The sequence below is a fragment of the Ovis aries genome, chromosome 5 (assembly GCF_016772045.2).
Source record: "Ovis aries strain OAR_USU_Benz2616 breed Rambouillet chromosome 5, ARS-UI_Ramb_v3.0, whole genome shotgun sequence".
Classification (NCBI taxonomy): Eukaryota; Metazoa; Chordata; class Mammalia; order Artiodactyla; family Bovidae; genus Ovis; species Ovis aries.
This window is the reverse complement of record NC_056058.1, coordinates 104249991-104268066: the sequence shown is the minus strand read 5'-3', so window position 1 is coordinate 104268066 and position 18076 is coordinate 104249991. Positions and strand designations below refer to the sequence as shown.

The following is an 18076-nucleotide window of genomic DNA, read 5'->3' as shown; positions in this document are numbered from 1 at the left end:
GTCAAAGGAAAGCGTGCTGCTCATTTTGGGCCAGTGTTCCAGAGGATTTTGAAAGCAAAACAAGCCATTGGGATGTTAGGTTCCACTGATTCTATGCACTGCGCTCTGTATTCGTAGTAAGCCATCAGAAACAGTCAACTGTCTTTTCCTTAAGAGACTGGAACATCAGTGCTGTTTGAGGTGCACTTGATGTACAGTCTAGTTTGGCATTTCCAGTGTGAGACCGAGGTCGATAAATTCTTCCTGATGAAAAGAATCAGAGAGAGCCTTCAGTAAGTCGTTACTCCCTGTTAGTTGATTTCAGCGGTGTTAGCTAAGCCATTGGCTCACCAGAGGAGCATCTCGTTGCCTAGTGTGTTCTGGCTGATAATCAAGAGCTGTAGAGGCCTCCTCATTTGAAGGCTGGGGATCACATTTGGAGGGGATATTTAGTGATCTGGGGGCAAATTAACCTTGTGAATTTCTTGCCATTTAATCTTGTGAGATGCCTTCTGTCCACTGGCCTGATTTCCTGTAGGATGGGACAGGTAAAGAGGAGCGTCTCCTTTTTCTCCCCTGTTGCTATGAACCAAGCAAGCTACCAGCTTCATGCTGGGCCAAGAAAATGAATGAATACAATTAGTCCTTCAGGAGTCCTGGCCTTTGCAAGCTTAGAAGTATATGCCCAAAGAGTGTACCTTTGAGAAAGAGAAAACATTAAAATGGAAAATGAACAAAACATAGGGAAGATGTTTAGAAGAGAATTTCCTGTGAGCATTTGGTTCACTGTTTAATGTTTTTTTTTTTTGTCCATTATAAATAATTTGATTAATATTTGTTTTTAAAGATGCGCCTTAGCCCTCTTCATGTTCTTTGTGGGTGTTGGTTCTGAATAACTTCAGGCAGTAATGAGAACTTAAAAAGCTATGATATTTTAGATAATGAATCCCTCTTATGTTCACTGAGGCCATATAATCCATTTTCTTTTCAGAAAGAGTATGCAAACTGTTAAAATGGCAGCTCTGATTAGAATGTTGGAAAGGAAATGTGTGTGTCATAAGTACAGTGAGGAAGGCCCGGCCTCCCACCAGGGTGCTCAGTCAGGGCTGAGTCTTCCAAAACGAGAAAAAATTGCCTTCTGATCGTTTGTGACGGAAAACACCTTCATATTCAGGTGTAAAACCTCAAAGAGGAGTATGAGAAATGAGATATTAATATTCACTTTAGTCATTTGTCTTATGATGGTGGCCTTAGACAGCGAAACATCAATAAATTGCTGTCTCTTTTAAGGGCCTGATTTATACTATTAAATTTATATTTTCTTCTGCTTCTCAGCCTATACCCCGAGCTGTTTGGTAGGAAAGTTTCCTGTGATTAATTTGAACTTCCAGTGCTTCTGAATGGAATATTACTCACTACCAGGAGCTCGGTTTCCCCTGGAATTTGCCTGCATTCATGTCTGCAAAGTTGTCAGTGGGAAACCAGGCAGCATGATGACATAGAAACCCTCAGTTGAGAATTAGGAAGTGATGCTGTGGCGTCTTCTGTATTACAACTATTATGCCTTGTTTTTTAGCATAGATAAAAAAAGGTCCTTATATTTTACTATTCTTGATAATCTATACTCCTGAGGCATTCATTGTGAACTACTGAAATCTCTATACTATTTTCTAATCTGAAATCCATGCAGATGGAAACTTGACTTTGAGGTTTTTGAATATAGTATTCAAACAGGGAGTCACAGATTTCAATAAAACCATTATTTTAAAACAGTGAAAACTTCTCCCTGAGTTAACCAGTTGCTCAGCGACCATAGTGTGCCACAGTGAAGGTTAGCTCAGCTTTCATTCAGGTAGAATTCTATCGTTTTCAATAAGAAAAAATAAACCTTTGTCATCTCGAGAAACATCCTTCATGCAATTGACAGTTGACAGGTTGAAGAAAATGTTACTGTCAGGCCTTATTTTCCCCTCAAGTGAGAAATAAAAATAGTTTTGAGTGATTAAAAAAAAATCCACTTAAAATTATTTCAAAATGGAGGGGAAATGTTTTCAGCTTTTACATATATGTCATAGAATTAATCTGCCATTTGCTTCAGGGAAGGTCATCAAAGTGCGGTTCCCAGAGAGGTTATCTCACAGCTTAGTTCCTAGGGTATTCACTTGAAAAAGCCAAATTCAGCTGATTTGTTTGTGACAGGGTATCACCGAGCATTTTCTGATGGAGTTCTGTACAAGATAAAAGAGACCGATATTACTCCTGTTACTACTTGTCAAGTGACCTGATTCTGGAGCTGGTGATGGCGGTTCTGGTGTGAAGGCCGGGTGGGAATTTGGGTTTTGTTGTAGCTCTGTGTATATGCGTTGGCCCATCAGGCTATTATCGCACTAAGAGCAGACCTCTTAAAAAAAAGGCTTTGCTGTTAATACTCGTCAGTCACTGCCCAGCCTGATCCGTAAGTTTCCATGTGGAAGTGTGTGAATATATGCTTGGAGATGAGAAGAAACATACACGGAAGTTCTTGTTTCTCGATTTAGAAAAAGCGAGGTTTTTGGCTTTCAGTTAAATCAGCGTTTCTTTTCTTTCCCCCAGAAGCAGCCATCTTGTTTTAAGACCGATTTTATTTCTTTCATGAAAATGGTCCGGAAATGAATATGGACGATAGGAAAGGGCTAAACCACTTTATAGTCATCTTGAGCAGGGGTCTCCATTGAGAGCTCCGTCTTATCTGTGAGCTCACTAAAAATGCTGTCTTCTCGAATTTAGTTGTCAAAAATGGATATTTTAACTTAGTAATGATATGTTTTAAACCCAGGCATATTATATTTTCATGTTAAGTATTGGGCTGTACCATATTTACATATGTATTTTTCTCTTGAAACTTATTATTTCTCAGTCATATATTAATATCTCCTATTATCACTACCCCCCCCCAATCCTGATGGCCTTTTTCCCACTGTATTAAGTAGTCTCTTAAATTTGTTGGTTGATATATATTTTTTTCCCCCAAATTGCTCAGCAGTCCTCAGAATCTTTTTCTAGTACGTGGTACTGATAAAAACATAGGTACCTCCAAAAAGAAGCACTTGGGGTGGTTTAAGAAGCATTATACGAAACCAGAGCCTTTCCGCTCCCTGCAACACAGGCGTTCAGTCTCATTACTAAACCGTTCCTGTGGGTTCTTACAGACAATTATTTTGGAAGTAAATTCATATTTGTTATTAAAAATAATGTGAGTGCCCTGAGACTGTGGTATTTTCCACCATGTTTTAAATTTCTGGATGCATTTGGAGGAACATGTGGCCTAGTAAACTTTACCAAAAATTTATACCATGCTTCTTGCTACTGCTTCTGTTTGGTGATGTCTGGGAACGTTATTCCCATGCACTGCAGTAAAAACAGAAATTCTTAAGAATAATTTCAAAGTAGCCTGCCTCAGTTAACCTGATTAAACTGGGCACAGATTGAATACTGCTGATGTCACAGATGGTTTTAGTTCATTAGAAGTAGGATTTTTGGTGTTGCAGGGGCAGTGTGAGGCGATATATAAAGTACATGTTTTGGGGTAAGACAGACATCTCATGGACTTCTCATTAAAGTCCAGGTGTGAGTTAACAGCTTTTGTTACCAAAACCCTCTCCTCCACTATTCATCGTCTCTTGTTCTTTGGCTGATGGAGAAGGCTGAAATAACCAAGTTGTTCAAAGTGACCTTTTTGTTGAAATGAACTACCAAATTGCTTTTGTTTTTCCTTGCTGCCTCTAAGGTGTCAGAATGTCCATTCTGGTTTGATTAGTGACTTATTTATGTATGTAGAAACTGTAATTAACAATTAGCTCTTGCCTCTGAACTCTGAAAGCACGTTATAAAAGTAAATGGAAGTATCTTCTATTCAAAATGCCGCTTTGCGGTTTTGAGGCAGTCGTGGCTTATTTTGGTGGGATAATTGTAGTACTGATCGTGGTCTAGGTGTTGATGGTGGTGGACATGATATGAAGTTCTGTGGTTCACAGGTGCCAGTGGAAAATATGGCTTCGTCACATTCCCCCAACTTTAATAATAGATAGGGGACTTGACCTTTCGGTGAGGTTTTCTTTAATAGTATTTCATTTTATGGAGTCAAATGGGGATTAGGGAGGAAAGGAAAAATAAGTCTAGATATGGGGAAGTCATCTTTTGTGTTCAACAATTAGGTTAAACAAAGTGGGGGCAAATGAGCCTGGTTGCCCTGCTGTTGTTTCGGGGCCAGAAAATACAGACAGATGTCGGCATGTGGACTCGGTGACCTCTGACCCACACAGCACGACCGCTGCCCTGGCTCACAAGTGTCCCCAGTGAGCATGCCACCGCCACAGCAGCCCCCTTTTGAAGTGACTGACACTTGTGATGGAGAACCTGAAGGGGATTCTGTAGCTATTTGCAGCTCTCCCAAATCTCAGCCTGCTAGCTTCAGTTTTAACTTCCTCACCTTCCCTTTGATGAGCCACATTTCTTTGTTGGGCTTAGACAGTGCTTCTGTGACTTCCGGAAGGGACCTGTGTCCCCGTGGGCCCCATCAGTCTTTTCCTCCCAATAAGTTTATTCATCGGGTTGGGATAACGGAGGAGGCTCAGATGTATGGTTCTGCCGCACCAAGTGTTTATCTGCTTTATTTAGCTAATATGTTTTTCTTTTTTTTTTTTTTCCTAAGACAGGTGAAAGCAGTGGTTTTGTTGCAGGCCTTTTCTTGTAGCTTCTGCTCTGCAATCTTGCCCATAACCCCTGGGTTCAGACAGACCATTAACATTTCAGATACTGTGGCATTCAGAATTTTCTTCATATATTTGTTTACTGTTACTGCTTCAGGAAACTTTTATGCCTATTTTGGTAGTTTTCTGGCAGGGGCTCTGTTTATTAAAATCTAGTGACCCGGCACTAAATGGGGTACAGTTCAGATAGTGGGGCTCCTGACAGGGTTTTGTGTCAAACCAGAGAAAATAATAGGGAAGTGAAAGCTGCCAAAATGTGTCTCCCAATTACTAATTAATCAGGCGAGAAAGGACCTCAGTGACGGAGCTGGTGTCTGCCATGCCAACAACGAAAGGGACGCCTGGTTTTAAACTCTCTGTAAAGCAAACTGAAGTAAGCCTCAGGGGACACAGCACCCAGAGAGTTGATATCACAAGTGTTCATTTTTTTTACGTCCATGTGAAAACCAAAATTGAAACTGAGTCATTGTACTTCACTAATAGTATCAAGACAGGAAGCTATTCTTTATGCATTTTGCTTATTAATAAGCAATGTCTTTATTCTTATAAATATTTTAATATGGATTTAATAGTATTCGTGGTTTTAGTGTTGATGTAGCATTGTACACATACTTTATCCTCGATAGAGACTTGGAGGGGGGAAATTAAAAATTTCTTTTTTTAATCATATGCCTGTCATCCATATTTTAAGCATTACTGTAATTGAAGAACAAAATTCTCCCCTCCCTTGGAAATATGTGTGTTTGCTGTCTCAGAGTTTCTAGTCTCCTCTGTCAGCCTTCCCACTGTGGTTGCTGGACCTATAATTAAATGCCTGTTACTAGTGTATTTTTTCCATAGCATTTACAACCTAGAAAGAGAAGGGTCTTGTGTGGAACTATAGCTGTCAGGGGAACAATGAAACTAATTACACACTCTGCTGTCGCCCCCGTCAACTATACTCTGGGGAAACCCACAGCGTGCTAGAGTGTGGGTGTGTATGTATACGGGATATTCCATGTGAGTATACACACATGGGGTCAAACATACCTGATGGCTTAACCTAAAACTCTGAGAACCCTGAAGCAAAAAAAAAAAAAAAAAGCATCAGGACAGTCTAATTCAGTTAATTAAATAGAAACAAAGCAATTCTTTATTGGGAAGAGGGCTCCCGCTTTAGTATTTGTTCTTTAAAATCTGACCTGGGAGAGTCAGCAGTACTTATTGCTCTGAATATGTCCTTATTTTGAGTATCATTTTGGAATGGTCCTGTCACCCATAGATCTGTGCTCATCCTTTACTATGTAACTCTTTCTCGCATTGTTATTTCTTAGCTCTAGAGTTCGGTGTTGGTATCTGGTTGTTTGAGGACCGATTGCTTTGTTTATTATGTATATCTCTGTTCCTGTATTTCTCGTTGGATGGCTTTGGCCATTTCACTCTTCAGTGGGTGGATTTGGGAAAGAAAATTAAAAATATATATATATATTTCTGAGATGTAGAGGAGCTCTGGTGTGAGATTTGGTAAGAAGAGACTTTGTGGCTATTGAATAAGTTGAGGTTTGGAATCAGTTTTGAATTTCAATCATCCATGCCATTCCTGTTCTGTGGTACCACATAGAAACAGGACTTGGCCCTAAATAATATTTTCCATTACCACTTTGATTTCTTGGGTGAGTTCTCCTTACTGTATTTAAAACCAGAGCCAAATGGGTAAGTGCAGGAATTATATGTTGATTTAAACTGAGTTTTCCAAAGTTTTCACATTGAAGGAATATTATAAAGATCACTATCTAACGGTAGTATATTTCTGTATTGGATATCTAAAAGTTACAATTGGTGAAACATTGAGTGATACCTGCAGACAGTGGGAGGCACACAGTGGATTCAGAGGTGGATAAAGCAACATCTGTGCCCCTAAGGAACTTGCAATTTTGTGTACATTTAAGAACTGTATACACGTGATCACAGGGCAGAGAGGAAGACACTGTTCTCATCACATATGTGATCTTCACCTCTGGGTTTATTCGGCAAACATTTATTGCGTGTCCACCGTGGGTCGGGTATAGCTCTTGGTGCTGGAGATAGTGTGGTAAGTAATACAGAAACAGCACCCCATGCCATCCTGAAGTGGTCAGTTTCCAGTTTTTAGATCACTGCGTTTCACACTCCAATGTGCACAGAAGTGCTCTGAGAATGTTCTTGAAATACAGAATTTAATTCAGTAGATCTGGGATGGGGCCTGTCTGCATCTGTAGTGAACTCTCTGATACTGATTCTGCTGACCCAGGAACCACAGTTTGAGCAGCCAGCTTCTGGATAAATCAGCAGGGAGAGAGATCACTTCTGGCTGCTCATCAAGGGCTCCTGGTTGCCCTGAACTGTCTGAGTGGTTCTACATTTTCTCAAGTGGCTCAGTATTTGCAGGAGTGCAAGTTATCTGTCTTAAGACCTGGTGGCCGTCTGTATTTCTTGTGACTTTATCCTCCAGGTCTCAGACAGACAAAATAGATTTTTACATTGAGGTTTATACATCGTTAAAATGCACCGCTAACAAAAGTAACAGGCCAGGGATTTGGATGGAAGTCTTGCTCTCTATAGACAAATCTTCTGGAGTGAAAAAATTGTCTTGGTCCAAAAGTTTAAGGAGGATCCTATCATGAATGTCTCAATATATTTGCAAACCCTCCCCAGAGATATTTTCTGTGGCAATGCCAGAATTACATCTCAGAAACAGATTATTAAGACTTTCTAAGTGAAATTCATATGGTTAAATGAACCCCAAATGTTCATTTTACATTCAGCCCAGAAGATGACTAACAACTTTCCTGCTTCCTCTGACAGGGTTTCTTGTGGGTGACGTTAGGAGCCTACACTTTTATGGAGATTTGGGGAAAATACCTATCTGCTCTAAAATGCCATAATTTTAGTGTCTTTAGTGGGAAATCTTTGTTTCTATAGAGTCTCAGTGATATAAATACGCTTGTATTTTTTTCATAGCCTGTATATCATTTGCTTTTGCAAAACAATTGTGTGATGCTTGTTTTCACAAATAAAGGGTGAAACTAATTAAATTCACATTACCCTGCCTGCTTATTTATTGTCACTCCCTCCCTGGGTGTATAAATACAATATTCCCACTCTCCTAAGTGAACTTGAAAGTCTTTGAAAGCATAAATAGACTTCCTTAACTGATACAGCTCTATGCAACAATTATTAAAAGAAAGGTGAAACTGTTTGTCTTTAGATCAGCTATATTTGTATGAAAGTAAGCCAAAAGAAGGGATAGTGAGCACTCTTAATTCAAGCATACTTTCATTTTTTAATAAAAATTTTGCTGATGCCTTTTTATAGTTAATTATCAAGCAGAAGGAAATCTTTTCATTTTCAAATCCTTGGCAAAAATGGACTTAATTATTGTGTAACTTTTGTAAGAACTATGAGTATTATTAAGAATAGTAAATCAAGATGTGTCTCTTTTGCTTGACTTTTTGTAGATTAATGTTAATGCTCATTAGGGTGTAAATAAGCATCTGAGACAGTGACTTTGAGGTGACATCCACTTAAGTGTTCCCAGTCTTTTGATTCTCATAGATAAAGAAATTTGAGCATCTTCCGTGACTTTGTGTGAACTTAAGGGTGTCCTAAAAGAGACGTATGCTTAGAAGATTATTAAACGTAGAAATAGGCTCTCTTCATTGATTAATGAAGTCACTTGCATATCTCTAAAGGAATGGCTTTGTTCAAAATGGAGTTGACACACCTCAGATCTGTGGGCATTGCCGTGTTTAGATAAAGCAGCAGCTGCCCGGTAGTGCTCATTATGGCTTTGCCCCTCCATATTTTAAAAAAAGGGAAAATAAATACACTGAAGAACTTTTAGTTAACGGTGATTTGTCCCCATTCACCAAACAGTTTTTATTTAACTCAAGACTATTAACAGTGACTTCTCAGATTAATAGGTTATAACCAAGTTCTTTGACACATTGATGTTTGTACATTTACAGACTGCCTTGGTGGTATAAAGTAAAAGCACTGAATTCATGTACCTTTTTGTTTTGAGTTTTATAATAGCAACTGTTTCGCATAAAACTTCAAGTGGGTTTCCATGTTGACTAGGCAAGACTCAGAGAGGAAGATGTTATGGTCTTTGTTAACATTTTAGTTATATTTCAGATCTAGTTAAATTTCAGCCCTGAGTCTAAATACGCCATTCCTTTCATAGTGATGACTTTGAACCTGTTTCCTCTCCCTGACATATAAATGGGCGTGAGAATATTGTCTCCCTCAGATCTGTGAAAATTTGAAGGAAAATACAGTAGGACTTTAAAAAGGGTTATAAAAGTTCGAGTAGAGACTGAGGGGTAACCTCCGGTTGCACTGATGCAACTTTGTAACTCCATATGTCCTTTTAAGTTGCATAGAAATATATTGTTACAAATAATTTGTCAAATCATCATGGACGATTTGACCTTTTAAAAAATCAAGTTGTCTTATTTTGTAACACCCATCACCCCTGCTAGATACCAGTTATGCGTTTACATCAGATTTCCTCTTAAAGGAATTCGCATTTTAGGCTTATCTTGTAATTTCTTCGAGAGTAATACAAGTGTGAAGAGTAGACACTGGAGAGGCCAGTTGGCTGGGGCCTTCTTCCAGAAAGGAATGTTGGATCTCCCTTGTAAAGTTGGTGCTCCCAGCTAATCTCTGCTTCATTGCTTCCTCTTTGACTTCTGAAACCCTAATATTCTGCTTTGGACTTCACAGGTATAATGAGGTATCTCCATCTCAAAGGAGAATTTAATGAATACCGACACCCTTTTGGAGAATGCTTGTATTTCCAATGAGGAGCTTGTTGAAACAAATCAATTCCTGTCTGGGGCTGTTCCTCACGGGCAGCGTGGCTGTCTCTGGGATCCTTGGATTCTTCTGCCTGCTACTGCCAGAAGAACAGGGTTGAGCCTCTTGACGCCTCTGTGCTTAAAAATCTCCTGTTATCGACTGCTTTTAAACTTAGTGCATGCTAATTATACACGCATTGATGTTAGGAGCATAAATAGATCATAACAACGTCTAGCTAGGAAAGGAAACAGAATTTGTCAAGGCACACATATTGTTCTGAAACCTGAGTTTCTTTAACACATTACTGTCAAAGGGCCACTTTCCTCTAGAATTGTCCGGTGGTGACTCAAAGCAGCTTACACTTCATATGTTTATAGTTAGTCAGGACAATAGCCAGTGTTCCTGTTGCTTGTTTTAGGATAGCAATCATACATGATTATTTTATGACAGTTTTCTCCTGATGATATAAACCTCACTTAAGCTCCTCCCCACAATGTAATTCATAAGGGAAATTGTCAGTGATCCTTACGTGCTATAACCCAGAGATTTCATGACAACCAAGGGCAGCATTTGGCTAGTAGCAATAAAATTGACGTGAATATTAGCAATAGCAAAATTATTTGAGAGAGCCCTGATGAGTCCGCATAACTGGCTTCCCTTCAGAGTTCAGTGTTTCAGTGTTTGGAATTGCTGTGCTCACCAGCGTATCAGTCGGATTTGTTGCGTTTCTGTGGTGCCATACAGAAGTGGGTTTCTTTGGTCCTGCTAAATTGGAAGTTAAGATTTGTCAAGAGAATGAGCTTGCTATGAGTTTATTTCAAGTTTTAAAATTTGTAATTTTCGGTTACCTGGACTCAGTGTCTGATGAATGATTAATGGTTCCAATCTCTCCCATGTTATAGGCGTCCTTTCTTGGTGATAGAGTAGTCAGGAAGTTTAAATTTTGAGGACTTACTTATTGACACTCTGTATTATTAAGAAAAATAATTCCTTACAACCCATGTATCAGTTTAAACATATCAGCTAGAAGCTTCATTTCAGCTAGGCTGACTCAGTATTTTCTTTCCGTGAGAGCATGTTGATTGATCAAATTGAGTGTATAGCAATCCCGTAATTCCTTAAGATGTTGAAATGATTGGATTGAGTTGCATTTAAATTATTTAGCTTTTATTAATATGGTAAGTAATGTAGTAAAGATTAGAGCTGAACATATTTCAGTGCATTTGATGAATTTAAATAAACATGATGGAACAAGCCTATCCTGATATTCCTAACCTTTTACCTCATATATTTTGAGGAGGACTATTTTGAATTCTCTTCATTCTCTCTGTGATATGCCAAATTATGTCAGTGTATTTTACATGTCTAAAATATAGACAATGGGGAACTGCCTTTTATTACTAGGTTGCCATAGACTTGAGTTTTAGCATTTGGACAGTTGCAAATTGTCTTCATTTTCTCTCCTGTTGAACTTTTCAGATCATCTGACTGTCCTTATAGAAATATTATAAAATGCGAATGGCATGTATAGTTGGGTCTTTAAGCACAAACAGTGAAGTCTACTTATTGATTTGAATGCAATAATGAGCATCATAATTGGTTACAGCCAACAACTATGAATTTCTTGCCTCAGATATCTAACTGGAATCTCAGGTAATTTTTTATGGCTGTAATCATTTTAGTAAAAACTTCCCAACTGTGACTTCAGGTTAGTTTTCTGACAGTTGACTCCTTGAAAAAAAAAAATACACCAACTGGGAAAAAATAAAAATGTTTATAGTTAGTTCATTTTATTTTCTAATAAAGAATCTCTATATTTACTCTAACAGAAGGCCACGTAAACGTATGGAAAGACTCCGGTGATCCCAGTATAGCATTAGAACCACCACCCTCCCCATCCCACCTGCCATCCCTTAGTATGGGACTGTCACTGGCGGGAAGAGAGTGTTTGTGACTTTTCTTTCCCCAGTTCCTCTCTTCAAAGCCAAAGATTTGCCTTCTGAATGCTGCCAAGCCAGCAGACACGCGTGGTAGTCTTCACCATAGCCAACTCTGAACTCTGGGTGTTCCGCGATCTGAGTTTCCTTTTAGGACACACTTGAATAGGTGGTATACCTGGCATCCAGTTTGGGAGTCAGCCAAGGAGTTTGGAGGAACCTCCCCTAGGGCCCTTGCAGGCAGAGAAGGCAACCTTTGGCAAGCTCAGGGTGCCTGATCCCATCAGGGCCCTGCTGGCAAGACTTGCAAGGGGTCACACTAAGTGGATTTGCACCACGGGCCAGGCTGGAGTGTGAAGACAGCAGTCATCCATGTCCGAAGATATCTGGTTGGTTCTTCTTGGTAGAAACTGCTCATTCGGATCGAAAGTCTGACCTGTTTGGTTGAACCGCCTCCCTTCCTTTCTCTGAGAAAGTGGTTTGGACAGTAATCTGCTTGACCTAGCTCGACACCCCTCTTCCTGCTGGTTAAAGTAAAATCTAGAAACCTCGGGGGGCTCCCCAGTGTTGGCTTCTGCTTGGAAGGAGCTTCAAAACAGCGGCTGCAAACTGCGGTCCATGCTGACCGGGTCCGGGGCTGGCTGGACCGCTCAGAGCCGCCTGTGGTCCCGCTTGGGCAGCACCCGGAGCCGGCTCGGGTCTGCCTGTTAGGAGGAGAGAAGGGCCGCGCGGGGACCACCAGGGCTGGAGCTGGACTCGGACAGGCCCCCGTGTGGGGAGAGGCCGGCGGCCTCCAACAGCCAGACGTGGGGAGACCCGCAGAGCAGTGGGAAGGTGCGGAGCTCTGGGTCCTGGCGGTCAGGCGATGCGGGGTTCGCACCGGAAAGGGAGCCTTTTGCTGGAGAGGAGCGAGAGATGGGGGGAACCCTGGGTTCCAGGCTGATCCTCCTCCCTCGCGGATACCTGTCCGGATGACTCTGTCAGGCTTTGCAGCTTCAGCTGTCATGTCAGATTCACACTCTCTCGGGCCTCCTAAGTGCTTCAGCTTCCCCCAGGTATCGGATGGGCCAGAGACAACCATGTGCCATCTGAAGTGCCAGTTCTGAAGTTCTAAAGAGGCGATGTCCTTATTATATGAAACATTTCAACTTGTTTGGGAAAGAAAATTAAATCGTTGAAATGTGGAACAGATTCCCTTGTTTCAAAAGTGGAGTTCTTTGAGTGAAAACTGACTGTATTTTTTTTTTTTTTTTTACCATTCAATTCAAGAACCCAAACAAACAGCTGGCTGACTTATGTTTTAGTAAAAACCGTCCTGGTACATTTACTAACTGGAAAAATAAACATCCTTAAAATGGAATTCTCATGCGTCCTGACTGCTAAGTGATTTTTAATAAAGACACAGTGAAACCAATAGCGTGTTTGGACTGCCTTTCACTTTGAGTGATACTGTAAACGTCCCTACATTTTAAATGCCTGTCCTTCTGTGACATTTGATGCGAACACACCAGGGCTAAAGACCACATGCAGCCACATACCAACACAATTAGGAAATTCATTAATTGTCAAGGCAGTGATCAGAATGTTCTGCTTCACTCAGGCTAATAAGGAGCAACTAACAAATGATGTCACAACAAAGCCTGGAATGCTATGAACAGGGAGAAAGCGCATCTGTTCAGGGTATCAGGAACTGCTTCCTGGAAGAGGAATGCAGCAGTGTAGGCCTGGATGTGATCTTCATAGAGATGGAGGCAAGCAGGAGAAGACCATTCCAGGGAGTCGCAGCAAGAGGAGTGAAGATTTGCTGGCGGTAGCTTTGGAGGTGGATTTGGGGGCCATGCAGAAAGTAGTTCATTCTGAGTCAGTGAGATCCGGTGCAAGATCGGAAGCTCGGGCTGCAGTGGATTAGCCACGTTGCGGGGTGTCGCCGAGAAGCTTCCCATATTGAGGGGAGGGTCGTTATGATGGACTCTTCTCTATAATGGGCGAGTTAGCAGAAGGCGCGTATGTATCATCATAGTTCTGCACCACTGTGTCTCTCAGCCGCTGTTTAATTGACTTGCAAATAAAACCGGGCACTGGAAAATTTTGAAGGCCTCGAATTAGGTCTGGTTCATAAGTGGTTAGGTGGTAGGAAGGTAAAAACCGGGGCAGTGTTAGTATTTCCTGATGGCACCGGACGGTGCTCTATCTCATATAAATTACTTCTCTGATTTCTAGATTGAGCAGTTGTTTTCAAACTTAAAAAAAACCATTATTTGCAAAGATCATCAGCAGAAAACTTATGTGTTAAAAAAAAAGCAGATGCCATCATTCAAACATCATTCAAAACAGGCTGCATTTAGGAGAGATTGGCAGGTAGGGCACCCCCTCTTCTGCTCCAGAGAGGCTGTGCAGAGCTCCCTGGGCTGCCTGTATGAGTCCCTTTTCAAAACCCCAAGTACCGCCTGGGTGACTACTTAGAGGAGTGTGGGATGACTCACCTCTGCCTTTACAGGCGCAGACGGGGCTCCGTGCCCCTCTGGAGATGGAGGGGTTCCTCCCATAGCTCGAATTTATCAAGCACTTACTGTATACCAAGCATGGTGCTTTACGGACTCCGCAGTCATTATCAAGTGTTTAGTCTGGACAACACTTTTTAAGAAGAAGGCATTATAATGGTCCCATTTTACAGATGAGAAAACCGAGCTTTATATACTTTGACCTTGGCCAGTTAAGTGGCCCTTAACTGCTTATTAGCTGGGCTTTGTGGGGTGACGCTCCATCTTAGAGAACTCAGTGAGGTATCGAAAGGTGACCTTGAGACAGAAGGTTCCAGGAGGCGAAGGGGATAAGAACATAGAGACTGTATGCTGACGTGAAAGGAGGGTTAGAATTGCACACCTGTGTTCCCCCTTGTTGAGTGTTTAATGGGCTGGAAGGTTGCAAACTGCAACTGGTTACCCACAGCAGATAATTAGTACCCCTGGAGGTTAAGTGTTTCATGGACTCGTTCTTTGGAGCTAATTGTGAGGCTGTGTGTGTTTATATATACACACACACAAAACGTGTGTTGTATACGAAGAATACTGGGACTAGTAGGGAATTCACATGCCAGCTAGCTGTTCTCCTGTGCATTTGGGTAAGCTTGACTCCTGAGGCCTGGCCAAATACAGTAATATTTGTAAAAGAATAGGAACATTTGTAGAACTCCTAGAATAAAAGCTGGAGTTTAACAATCATATTGTTGGAAAAGTTCACATATATTTCATCTAAATTCCTGTACTTTCGGTCAGCTTTGGTTTATATAATAACTATGAATTCACTTAAAATTAAAAAAAAATACAGCTTCCGCCTCCTTCACATTCAATACGTTCTGATCAAGAAGCACGTGTTTTTAACGGTATGGAGAACTGCCTATGAATGCTTGAATTGACTCTATGTTCCCCTGTGTCCCAAACCCCACTCCACGTTCCCATCTCTCCCCTTTCCTTGCTTCCTTTCATCATGGGAGTTTTTTGTCCGATAGCTTAACAGCCAGTAAATTATTCCTGATAGGTTTCAAAGGCAAAAGTCCCCTGATAGGATGTGGGTGGCTCAGGTTCCCCGCTACTCTCAGGAGAGACAGCATGGGAAGGAAGAAAGAGTTTTCGCACCTTATCCATTGTGGACATCTGCTTTGCAGGCTAACCCAGGTCTGTGAGCTGAAATATGTGCCTGGAAACATGGGGTGATTCATCACCCAGGCAGAACCTTTGTGGCTCTGCAGTGGAAGTTCTTACCCCTTCTACTTCAGTGTATACAAATGATATTGATATGTGGATAATCCTGAATTTGTGTATACTATCTACATCTTTGTTTGTGTTCTGTTCCCTGGATGATAAGACTCTTGACGTCAGAGACTGTGGTTGATGGGCAGAAACACTACATACAAGAACTGGCCTGGGATGGTTAAAAATCTCAGGCACTTCCTGGGTATAATTCTCAGCTTCTCAACTTAGCAGGTGCTATGGGCCTGGACAAGTTGCTTAACCTTTCCCCGCTTCACCTACCTCAGCTGTAAATGAGAATAATAAATCTATTTATCTGATAAGACTTATTGTGGTGATTAAATGATATGTTACATTAGAACAATGCCTGGCACAGAGTATATGATTCATAAATGCTAGCTACTAATAAATACTTTTGTGTGGCTTTCTCTATTTTCATTCAGTTCAGTCGCTCAGTCGTGTCCGACTCTTTGCGACCCCATGAATCACAGCATGCTAGGCCTCCCTGTCCATCACCATCTCCCGGAGTTCACTCAAACTCACGTCCATTATGTACCAAAAAAAAAAAAAAAAACCAAAAACCTTACAATGGTACAGAGATGTATTGAGATAACATTGACTGTCCTTGGCGTCAGGGTGATCTGGGTTCAAATGCTGATTCTTTACCTCTCAGTTTCCTGTGTGTGAAATAGAGAGTATGTATAATTTGTGATGATTAAGAGGAAAGTAATTGCATGTAAAATACCTGCTGCAGAGTGTCCCCTCTGTGAAACCTGGTTGTTATTCTTATTAATTTAGAGAGTTACGCACCTGAGTATTAACCTATGAGCTGACTGCTCTGCCCACAGCGCTGTCGTCGTTTCATTTTCTTGCCTGCCTATTGCCGAATGCTTTGGTAACCTAACTGAACCCATGTGTTAATTGTGTGGAAGTTCTCCTTTCTGATTTTGTCAGTTTGAAAGATGAAATGTTTGAGAAAAGAAGTAAGGCCTGGAATCCGGTGATGTGGCTGCCACTTTTATTTTCTCCCAACCCCACGTTTGGCCTTAAGCAGATCACCCAGTGCCCCAGGACTCGCTTTCAACTTGACCACAGGTGACTGAACAAGGTCATCGCCTGTGCTAGAGCGTCTGAAGATCCCAACAAGTCAGTGCTTTGACCCTACTTGACTTTGACCTTGGGCCAGTCACTTAACCTTGGGCGAGTCCAGTTTCCTCATCTGTGAAACCAGAGGATTGTTGTCCTCTGGGAGGTCATTGTCAACTTCAGGAATCTTTCCGTCTCTTTAACTTCCTTGGTTAAAACATATTCTGTATTCCCCCCACCCTTTTAGCTTGTCAGTGCAGAGGACCTAATATCTATGTGTCTACAACACGTCTAAACTTTAGAAGGAAACACACAGATTTTTTTTTTAAACTTTCAAACTTAAAAAAATTTTTTTCTGTGTGACTTCTAAACATGATTTGAAGGATTTATTTGGAAAACTATCCTGAAATTATAGTTAATTGGTAAGAAAAATAATATACAATTTCAGAGCTTTGGGTTACACGTTTTATACCAAAACAAGCCAAGCTACCTTCATCCAAGTTAATGAATCCAATCCTGAGGTTTGATACAGGGAGGCTTTGGCAGAAATCTACTACATTAAATTCTGAATTTAGTTCGGTTCTAAAAAATAAGAAGAGTTTTTAAGAAGTGTTTCAAAAGAAAAAGAAGTGCCTGGAGCTAAAAAATAAATATTCTTCAGGTCACATCCGTAAGATCTAAGTCACAAGTTGAGTTACTAAGCTGTCTGGTTTTCTCTGGGAGGAGATGTGAAGTAGAAGAGGGGAGACTAGAAAATCGGGTGAATGTGTACGTATCGGAACAGAGCACATGATTGTCTATTTGAGTCTGCATCGTAAGTTACATAAATGGGACGCTGCGGTTTTCCTGACTCCGTAGTCCTCTGAGCTGTTTTTGCTATATCACATCTAAGTTTGCATACTTATCTTCGCATTATAACTGAAATATAAATAATGTCGTGGAAGACTTTATAAAATGAAAAGAATATCTCAAACATTACTCTAGTAATCAGCGAAAACTGAAGTGGACAAGACACCCTGGAGCTTTAAAATAAATTCCAGGACTCCAGTTCACTCTAAAAGGGAGAATGATTCAGCCAGAAAATCAGCTAAAGTTTTAAGTGAGTTACACATTTATATCAAGATGATGGTAAATGTATAGATAGGTATATAAACTATAAGGAGTAATTAGGACCTAACACACCTGTCTCATGCCTGCCTTGTATTAGACCTGCCTGCAGAGGAGACATCGTCTCATCTATTGGGTGGGCCAGATAAAACTTCAGGGCCCATTTGTTAGTCAGATCATTCCTCATCAGTTCCACAGGCTTCACCCCACTTCCTGGGGCAGGGTGGGTCTTCAGGGGACCGGTCACAATCATGGAGCACAAAGGTGCGGCCTCATAAAGGTCAGGCCTTGTTCTTTCAAGGAGGTTGGTTTTGTGAACACCAGCCATCACCCACAGCGGGTGTGTGTTTGCCAGTGTGTTTCTGCGTTTAGTGATTTGGTGGACTTGAACTTAACATTGTTCATTTCCTTGCTGTCTAATAAAAGCAGTCTGACTAGGTTTAACAATCCAAGTTTAACTTTTAGACTCTGCTTTTTTCCCCCTTAGCCTGTAATTTTGTAACCTTTCATTGTTGGTTATCAGAATGAGAATTAAAGTAAGTTTATTTTGCTGACTTTTATTTCTAGCTAACAATATAGTTATGTTGTTTAAAAGACCTTTTTCAAATAATAGCTTATTATGATAACAATGCTGATTATGAAACTATGA

General features: G+C 40.8%; 1 protein-coding gene and 1 long non-coding RNA gene across 3 annotated transcripts in view; one reads left to right on the top strand and one right to left on the bottom strand.

The window, feature by feature from the left end:
* Window positions 1-18076, top strand: part of EFNA5 (ephrin A5) — a 292897-nt gene that overhangs the window by 6598 nt on the left and 268223 nt on the right. The gene's annotated exons all lie outside the window — the stretch shown is intronic.
* Window positions 731-18076, bottom strand: part of LOC132659849 (uncharacterized) — an 87511-nt gene continuing 70165 nt past the window's right edge. Inside the window, exon 2 of the long non-coding RNA XR_009600754.1 lies at window positions 731-18076. This exon is cut by the window's right edge and continues 62095 nt beyond it. This is a non-coding gene — a long non-coding RNA (uncharacterized LOC132659849).